We start from the raw sequence: 9,773 nt of genomic DNA, 5'->3' as shown, positions 1-9,773 counted from the left end.
ATGCCTCGCCCTGCTTCAGCTCTCGCTGGTCGGGCTGCAGCAGCTGACCAGTACCGATCGTCCGGCACTCCCCAGTGAGATGAACCCAGTACCTCAGTTGAAAATGCCGAAATCACCGGTCTTCTGTGTCGCTGGCGCTGGGAGTTGAAGACTGGAGCTGCTCCTATTCGGCCATCTTGCTCCGCCCTCACTTAATTTTTTTTAACCAATTAAAATCTCTCACTATCTTCCTAGGATTCGTATCACTTAATATTCACTAGAGAGGCTAGTTTGACCAATTATAAAATTCTCATTTAACAAGAACAACTAAGACCAGGTGAAGAAAGAACTTTTCCAAAGTCTGACTATAAGCTGGTAATTGAATTTACCACTACATTACAAACCATTTATTTTAAAGAACCTGTGGTTAAAATTAACCCGGCAGGCACCAATATTTTTCTGCTTTGCAAAATGGACCACATATTTAATGTTATTTCTCTAGTATTCATGGTCATCTGATCTCTCAAACCTGGCGCTTGGAAAGTAGGATCTGTTAATGAAGGGTCAGAGCGAAGGAGCACCATAACTTAACCTGTATCTTACCAAGTCTCCATCAGAACCTTTGTCACACATGAAGCCAAATATTTTGGTTCAAATATTTCTCTCAGTATTGCTGGGTTAAATTGTTCATTTTCTTTTCTTTCCAACATGAGATGTTTTAATTTCACCAAACTTGTTAGCAGCAACCAAGAAATTGTATTTCTACTAACTTCTCCATCATATTGTATCGTATTCTAAATATACTTTTTTCACAAATTCTGGAGTCAAAGTCATATAATCCAAACTCCACTCTTACGATTCATCCCAGATAATCTTCTTCAGAGGATTTTCCCTTCAAAGAAAAAGTGGATTGGTAACACCCTGGCAATAGAAGTTTGTCAGACCCTCCATCCTACCCTTTTTTTAATTTCATGGTGCCTTTACCATATCATGAAGAGAATGAGAAGCTGAGTGTCCATTTCTGATACCACTCTGCAACTCCTATACTGCTCAGTTAACAGCAGTGATCTTGCTTTCAGAATTAACAATTCACACTTTTATCTATCATTACGTTAACTTTTAAAAATGATTTTAGGCCGGGCACGGTTGCTCATGCCTGTAATCCCAGCACTTTGGGAGGCCAAGGCAGACGGATTACGAGGTCAGGAGATCAACACCATCCTGGCTAACATGGTGAGACCCCGACTCTACTAAAAATACAAAAAATAAACCGGGCCTGTTGGCGGGCGCCTGTAGTCCCAGCTACTGGGGAGGCTGAGGCAGGAGAATGGTGTGAACCCGAGAGGCGGAGCTTGCAGAGAGCCGAGATCGCGCCACTGCACTCCAGCCTGGGCAACAGAACGAGACTCGTTTCAAAATAAATAAATAAATAAATAATAAAAATAAAAATGAAAAATTATTTTAAACAGCAATAATGTCAAGAGCATAGTGAGAATTGTAACTTCCATGTGTGGCTTCTGACTGTCCAAATCTGTCTTCAGAATGCATGTGGCTAAGAGAGACAGTCTTGATGAGTGTCTGTCATCTCTTAAGTTCCTCCATCTCTTGTACTTTATGAGTTGATGAACTCCCTCAGCTGCAACTTATGAAATCCAGTTATTTGTTATACTTATTTTAGATGAACAACCTAAAAAGCGTGATTTGGGCACCTTAACCCAGATTCTTATTTCTCTTGGATCTGATGTACAAGTTTCTCTTGCAAGAATTTTAACGAGGGTCACATTATCAGTCTTCTATGAAATTAGAGAAAACATCACAGACTTGTTTTTAAACGTTTTCTTAAAAAGAAACATGCAGAAAATTTTCAAAAACATGGGTGAGCACTACCTAGGTAAAGAAATAAAACATTACTATTTCATCAGAAATACAATCTAACTTTGAAAACTTAAATATGATTTCTAAAATAGTTAAGACTTGGTTATATTTAATGTCATCAACAAAGATGAACTAGGTAAGTAATCATAATGGAGTACATTCTTAATTACAATCATTTTTATGACACATATATACCTCAGAGTGGAGATAATTAAAATATTAGCATGTAATGCAGCAAAGTTACTACATTATGCAGATTAAAGATGTCCACAAATAATTTGAAAATCCTCTAATTAAGTGACCTGTTTCCCTTCACCTTGAACTTGTGGTAACCCATGACTGCTTTGACCAATAGGATATAGTGTAAGTATCTCTATGCCAATTAAGGATAAAAGCTTCAAAAAAAATAGCAGCTTGGTCTCTAGTAGCTTCTAACCAGCATGCGAGAATTCTGACTACCCTGTAAAGAGGCCCTGAGAATGACAGGAGTCACCTTAACCCCAAATTTCACCCATCACTGGCAAAGCGATGTGATTGAAGACATATTAAACCCTCAACCCCAGAATATGTACCAGATAAATAACATTGAATGTCTTTATTAATGCCCCCAAAAAACAAAAGAATTATCCATCTGAATCCCATCAAAATTACTGTTCCATAGAACTGTAAGATGTAATTAAATGGTGTATTAGAAGAAAGAACCATCTCAAAACACTAAACTAAGCTTAAAATATAAGAAAGTAGGAAATAATGAATATTAGTGCAGAAATCAATGACGCAAATTCAACTTAGAAAAAAATGTATTTTATTAATCTTCTCAAAGAACAAATGAAACGAACCAATGCTAGTTCTTTGAGAAGAATAATAAATTTATTTCTAGCAAGAAAAACGAAGGAAAAAAACATACAAATTACCTGCCATTTGAGATGGTATAGGGCATTAATTAAAATTCCTCTAACAACTGAAGGGTATAAAATTATTTTAATTTTTAAAATGTCCTAATGGTTTTATCTGAAAAACATACCAAAAGAGAAGAGAATACACAAAGTAGTTCCATCATTACATGGGCATTGTATATGAAAGAAAATTCTACAAGAGGGTACAACAGTAACCCTGGTCACATTTGTAAGTAAATAGCTTGTCTTCTTCTGGGACTCACTGCAGAGACTATTGAGGCTCTGTCTTAGGCTATAGAAGGAAGAATTTAAGCCAGGGATCTTTCACTAGACCATCTGCTGCAGGAGCCTAGATGATCAGCCTATCTCTCTGATGGCTATTTATAAAAGAATGGCCATTTCTCTATCCAAAAAGTTGTGACAGATTCTCATGGGAAAACATAATTTTTTTTTTTTTTTTTTTAGGATTTTTGTGTCTATATTCATCAGGATACTGGCCTGCAGTTTTCTTTTTTGTTGTATCTCTGCTAGGTTTTGGTATCAGGATGATGCTGGCCTCATAAAATGAATTAGCAAGGAATCCCTCCTCCTCAATTTTTTGAATAGTTTCAGTAGAAATGGTAACAGCTCTTCCTTACATATATAGTAGAATTCAGCTGTGAACCTATCTTGTGCTGGGATTTTTCTGGTTGGTAGGTTTTTATGACTGACTCATTTTTGGGATTCACCATTGGTCTGTACAGAGATTCAATCTAAATGCCCATGAATGGTAGATTGCATTTCTAAAATGTGGTACACATACTCCATGGAATACTATGTAGCCACAAAAAAGAGTGAGATTTTATCCTTTGAAGGAACATAGATGGAGCTGGAGGCAAACTAACACAGAAATAGAAAACCAAAAACCCCATGTTCTCACTTATAAGTGGAAGCTAAACATCGAATACATATGGACACAAAGAAGCAAACAACAAATACTGGGACCTTCTTGATGGTGGATGATGGGAGGCTGAAGACAGAAAAACCACCTTTCAGGTACTATGCTTATTACCTGGGTGACAAAATAATTTGTACATCAAAGTCCCCCAAGACACACAATTTACCTATGTAGCAAACCTGCACATATACTCCTGAATCTAAAACAAAAGTAAAATATACAAATAAAATTAAAAAGCTAAACAAGAGATAAACCAAATATGGTTTACTATTAGATAAATTTCCTAGATACAGTGGTAGAAGAAACAACGATTTGGGGATGATACTAGCACTTATCTACAAGTCTTTCCAAACACATCACAATTTCCTTCTCTGCCTTACACTATAATTTCTGAGTCCAGTTTAAAATGAACAGCTCTTGAAGTATCACTCATATTTAAACAGAATTTACTGTCTATAATTTTTAATTTAACAGAATTAAGAAGGGATTGGTGGGCCAGATGAAGGACTGACAAATGACAGTCATGGGGAACCGTGGCCTGCTGCTTATTTTTGTAGGGCTCTGACTACAATGGTTTTTACATTTTGACATCTTTTTAAATTTAAAATAAGAATAATATTTTTATAATTAAAATTATATTCATAAAATGTATATGAAATTCACGTATTTGTGTCCATAAAGTTTTATTGGAACACACATGTTCGCTAGTTTACATATTCCCCATGGCTGTTCTCACACTATCAGGGTACAACAGAGTAGTTGCAACAGAGACCACAGAAGCTAGAATGTCCCGTCCTCTCACCTGGCCTATCTGGGCCGTCAGCAACAAACGCTTTGTTAGCAATTAGAAGTAATAGGCCTGTAAGTGTGTACATTTCTAATCCTATCCCATGTGAATGAAAATAAATCATGAGAGAGGCACTGGCAAGATTCTTATTTCCAGTGAATGGGTTAGCTCGATGGTCAAGCCTGATGTTTCTTTTTGAAGAGGAAAGTGTGGGTTAAAATAAATGATAGAAAAAAGAAAGTGGCACAATTACCTAAATAACATATCTAACAAATATACTATTAAAAGGGAATATACTGTTAAAAGGGAATAGTTATGTAACTATTAAAAGGGAAAATCAAACATAGTTTTGTTTACCTCTAGACAACCTTAGAGCAGGAAAATAATTTTCTCTCTTACCTTTTATTCAGACACCTATAAGAGGGAAATACTTGGTCTCTTTAAGACCCTACCACTACTAGAACAAAATGCCATGGATCTGGGAGGCAACAGGCTTGAGCAACAACATCACTGGAGTGTTATACAGCATATGCTACAGTGAAACAAAGGAAATTCAGGTCACACACACATATGCTGATGTGGTTTGTATCTTGAGATAAAATACATCCTGTGTGACCCAGTGGTGGTAGGACAAAGAAGTCTGTGCATGAGTTCTACCGATGGATCTCTCAATGAATAACCCTCCCCTACTGTTGCTGTGCCCTTTGCCTGTGATACAGCCCTTTTGTGAGTATATGCTGTTTGAGTCCTGTGAATTCCTTCAGCAATCCAATGCCAACATTCTTACCACCTGGTAAGACTAAACAACTTAATATATATAAAAGCAAATAAAACACTTCTACCTGAAAACTATCTCAATAAATGTCTGTGTCTTTCATTAAATACTACTTCACTGATTAAATAATGTATAGGTGTAGGAAGCATGTCCCTGTCTCTGAGTTTCATCTGCAAAATGGAGATAACATTTTTGAAATCAGATTTTAATTCATAAATGTATGTAAATAGTTTTCAGTGTAATGGATATTCAACCATATCTATAATCACATAGTAAGTATGCAATAAATCATTGAAGCTATTATTATCATTAATATTACTCAAAGGAAAAATAAAACATGATCAGTAGAAACCTGGCTCTTTGTTTTGTATCAATCTGTGTAACAAAAATCTTTTCTCCAGCACATTGATCACACAGGTAAGCAGCAGCAAGATGAAGGAGCTTATAGATATAGCAGATACAAAACCCCACAGGATAGACATGTAAAAACTTATAGCAATATAATAAGCACATTAATAGTAAAAGATGGAAGACATGATAAGAATGTAGAGAAGAAATAAACACTTTCTTGGAGGCCAGGAAATAGATCTGAAAGGAAATGACATTTCATGTGAGATTCAAACTTGAATATAATTTTGGCAGATGGATACAGAGAAAATCAACACTTAGGAGAAACAGAATGTGAAAGACCAACAGCAAGAAAAAGAAAAAGCATAACTGCGAAGCTTCAACAAATTAGCATGACTACAGCTCAGAAAATTCATTGTGATGGGTGATGTGAGGTAGGGAGGAATCAGAAAAGATTTTATAGGCCTGATAAGGAGACTGAGCTTTACTCAGAGAGTGATCAGGGAGCCATTGATGGATTTTAAGCAAGGGAGGTGCATAGACAGATGGACTACGGTTTCATGAGCGTGGAGCCTGGATTACAGTCGAGCGTTAACAATATATAATGTTCAGGTAGAAGAGCTATTTCAGACATCGTTTCTACTGTGTTTAATTTGTAATATCTAGTACAATATCCATACAAAATGAATTTCACATTTATCAATACATAAGAAATACTTAAAGTATCAGGTTTGTTACCTCACAAAAGTGAAATACTAAAATATTTGAGAATACAAAAATGGGCATTTGTAGCCCAAATCAAATTCAAGAAAAAAAGTTATCTGAAAATTTCATACAAATTATGTGCAATGGAAAAATTACAATGTTAAAAACTGATTAAATTTACTGAGAAAATCAATGATGTTCCAGTAGAAAAGTAGAGGCATAAATAATTCAGTTAAAGCAAAATAGTCAACAAGTAAATGGAAAGTGTTCAAATTAAATAATTTTGAAAAGAACAGTAGAGTTTTTAATTATAAAATTAGTAAGATTAAATATTTAAGCCTATACAGTTATGGTAAAATCAGTTTACATATGCATAGTTTGAGTCAGCATAAACAGATATGTATAGATTTATAAACAAAATGCTAGGGTTTAGCCAGAACCCTAAACATGCACTAATATTTTGTCATTTCCTTTTTACTACTTAAAATTTATGTAATAAGTTTTTAAAATATCATGTACAAATAATTTTCCTGCAACTTCATTGCAACAAGAAAAACTGAGAGAAGTTTGACTATCCAAAAAGATAATAAATTATATTATAGCAGTTATAAGTAAGCATACATTAAAATAATCAAAATAATATTAATGATTTCAAATATAATATGAAAAGTAAAATCTTCTATATAGTTCTTAAATGATTTTTAAAACTATCCACAAATATTCAAGAAAATAGAAAATTCTTGAAAGTGATTGTGAGACAGATAAGGAGATACTCAAGTGTAAAGCTTGACTGTCTTGGGAACAAAAAATTATCCTAATTGAGTTGAAAAAAGGCTGAAGAAGGAAATGAAGACTTTTTCCATTATTCATTATTTATGAATAGCAACCATTCATAAGTTAGTTTCAGGACACAAAACATGATTTAAAAAAATCTGAGAGTATCTTTAGTAAACTTGCATAATTCTGCTATGAGACATATATTTCTAAAATAGGTTGATCCTGAGCATCAGTAGGAAGAATATGTTCTGTAAGTAAGGGATGGGGTGCATAGCAAGGACTTAATAGAGTACAGCTGGAGAATGCTGGAGGTATCAGCAAGGCAGGAGGCTATGGATTAAGTAAACTCTTGCAAGACCATCTTACATGATCCCTGGAGGAAAATAGCGTGAGTAGGACATCATAACCTGTTCTCATTTCTTTGCTCAGTTAGGAGGTAAAAGTCGAATGATTATCCATTAAAACTTATCAACTGTGGTGGCTCACATCTGTAATCCCAGTACTTTGGGAGGCCGAGGTGGGCAGATCACGAGGTCAGGAGATCAAGACCATCCTGGCCAACATGGTGAAGCCATGTCTCTATTAAAAATACAAAAATTAGCTGGGTGTGGTGGTGCGTAGTCCCAGTTACTCAGGAGGCTGAGGCAGGAGAATCACTTGAACCCAGGAGACAGAGGCTGCAGTGAGCCAAAATCGTGTCACTACTGCACTCTAGCTTAGGCAGCAGAGCGAGACTCTGCCTCAAAAAAATAAATAAATAAATAAATAACCTATTAACTGATGAAACACAATGGGCACCAGAAACAACACAAAACAAACAAAAAAGATGAAAATAAAATGTGTTGAAGTTAGTAACACTATATGGAATTTTAGAAATAATTTAATGTTTGTACTTTATATGTGCATAAATAAATTAAAAGATTCTGAAGGTTTCTTTTTAGACAGGGCCTTGTTCCGTTGCCCAGGCTGGAGTGCAGTGGCATGATCTTGGTTCACTTCAGCCTGTACCTCCTGGGTCCAAGAGATTCTCTTGCCTCAACCTCCTAAGTAGGTGGGATTACAGGAGTGTGCTACCACTCCTGGCTAACATTTTTATATTTTTAGTAGAGACAGGGACTCACCATGTTGGCCAAGCTGGTCTCAAACTCCCTGACCTCAAGTATTCCACCCACCTCAGCCTCCCAAAGTATTGAGATTACAGGTGTGAGATACTGCACCCGGCCTAATTAGAAGTTTAACAGGATTTAGCTTCAGGTCTTTGAAGATTGGTTTTTGTCTTTACCTAAGTAAATATTTCAGATTTGGTATCTTTATTAGAAAACTTGTTGAAAACAATTTTCATGCTATCAAAAGGTATCTTAAAACTGTGATAAACATTAATCGTGGAGTAGTGTACATAAACTTTGTGTTTACATACAAATTATTTATATTTCTTTACCACATATTACATTTTTATTTCTATATTAATATTTATTTATATGTTGTTTATATGATGTGTTATGTCCACAAAGTTGATTCTATTTCTCTAGAGACAATGCCAATTCTAAATTATTTTCATATTTTGCCACCACAATTTTTACAAATGTATACGTATGTACACACCTATTTTCTGTTCATCATAATACGATTGTAATTACAACTTGGATTTTTTTGGGGGGGTAAATTTTTGTTTCTTTGTGATTCTTTATTCATTCTAAATTTTCTTCACTGAAAATATATTACGTTTGCAGTCAGAAAAATCAATAATAGTATAAAAAACTTACCCAGGTAGTATCCTGGCTGAACTATCAGGGGACAGACATGGCTCAGCTTTCTGCTAAAAGATTTCATGATAGGCAAAGAAAAGAAAGGAGAATGGAATTGAATAAAGATTTAAAATCTGTACTGTTATCCTGACCAATGTAAATCTTAGACATGGGATGACGACAGTATAAAGCTACTCATATCCTCTACCTTGATTTTTGTTTTGTTCTGTATTGTTATCTTCTTGGAGATACTTCAAAACAGTTTACACTTGATTTGACTCCAAAAATATTAGAGTGTCTTCTTTAATGATGATGTTATTAAGTCATTATGGGTTACATATAGTTCTCTGTTTCTTTTGTTGTTGTTGTTGCTGCTGCTGTTGTTGTTGTTGAGACGGAGTCTCGCTCTGTCGCCCAGGCTGGAGTGCTGTGGCTGGATCTCAGAGTTCTCTGTTTCTTAATCACTAATGACAAGTGGTAATGAGTTAAATGAATAAAATGCATCAATGATATAATTGATATATAAGTTGTGTATTTTCAAATGCAGGATATTTATTTGTTTTTTCTCCCCAGAGAAATTTGTGGATATGCAGAAATAAAATAAGGACAGTTATATAACCAAGATAAATATAAACCAATTTTACCAGGTCACAAGAAAAAAAAATTGTTCTATTACTCCTGTGAATATAGCTTCATGTCTCCTTCAAATCCCCTATGGACTCACGTAACATGCACAGAGAAAGAATGGGTATCAACAGTGAAGTGTCTTAGTAAGTAAATGTCCAGATCATCATCTGCATAAATCATTCAGTGAGTAGAGAGGGACACCTCAAAAGGGATCAGGGTCTTGACATCTCAGCAGAGATGAGAGCTATAACCCTTATATTATTTGGAAGCATTTTATGAAAATCAAGTGACAAGATAAGATATAAAGCTTTGGGGACTATCT

The sequence above is a fragment of the Theropithecus gelada genome, chromosome 1 (genome assembly GCF_003255815.1).
Source record: "Theropithecus gelada isolate Dixy chromosome 1, Tgel_1.0, whole genome shotgun sequence".
NCBI lineage: Eukaryota > Metazoa > Chordata > Mammalia > Primates > Cercopithecidae > Theropithecus > Theropithecus gelada.
This window is presented reverse-complemented; position numbering follows the sequence as displayed.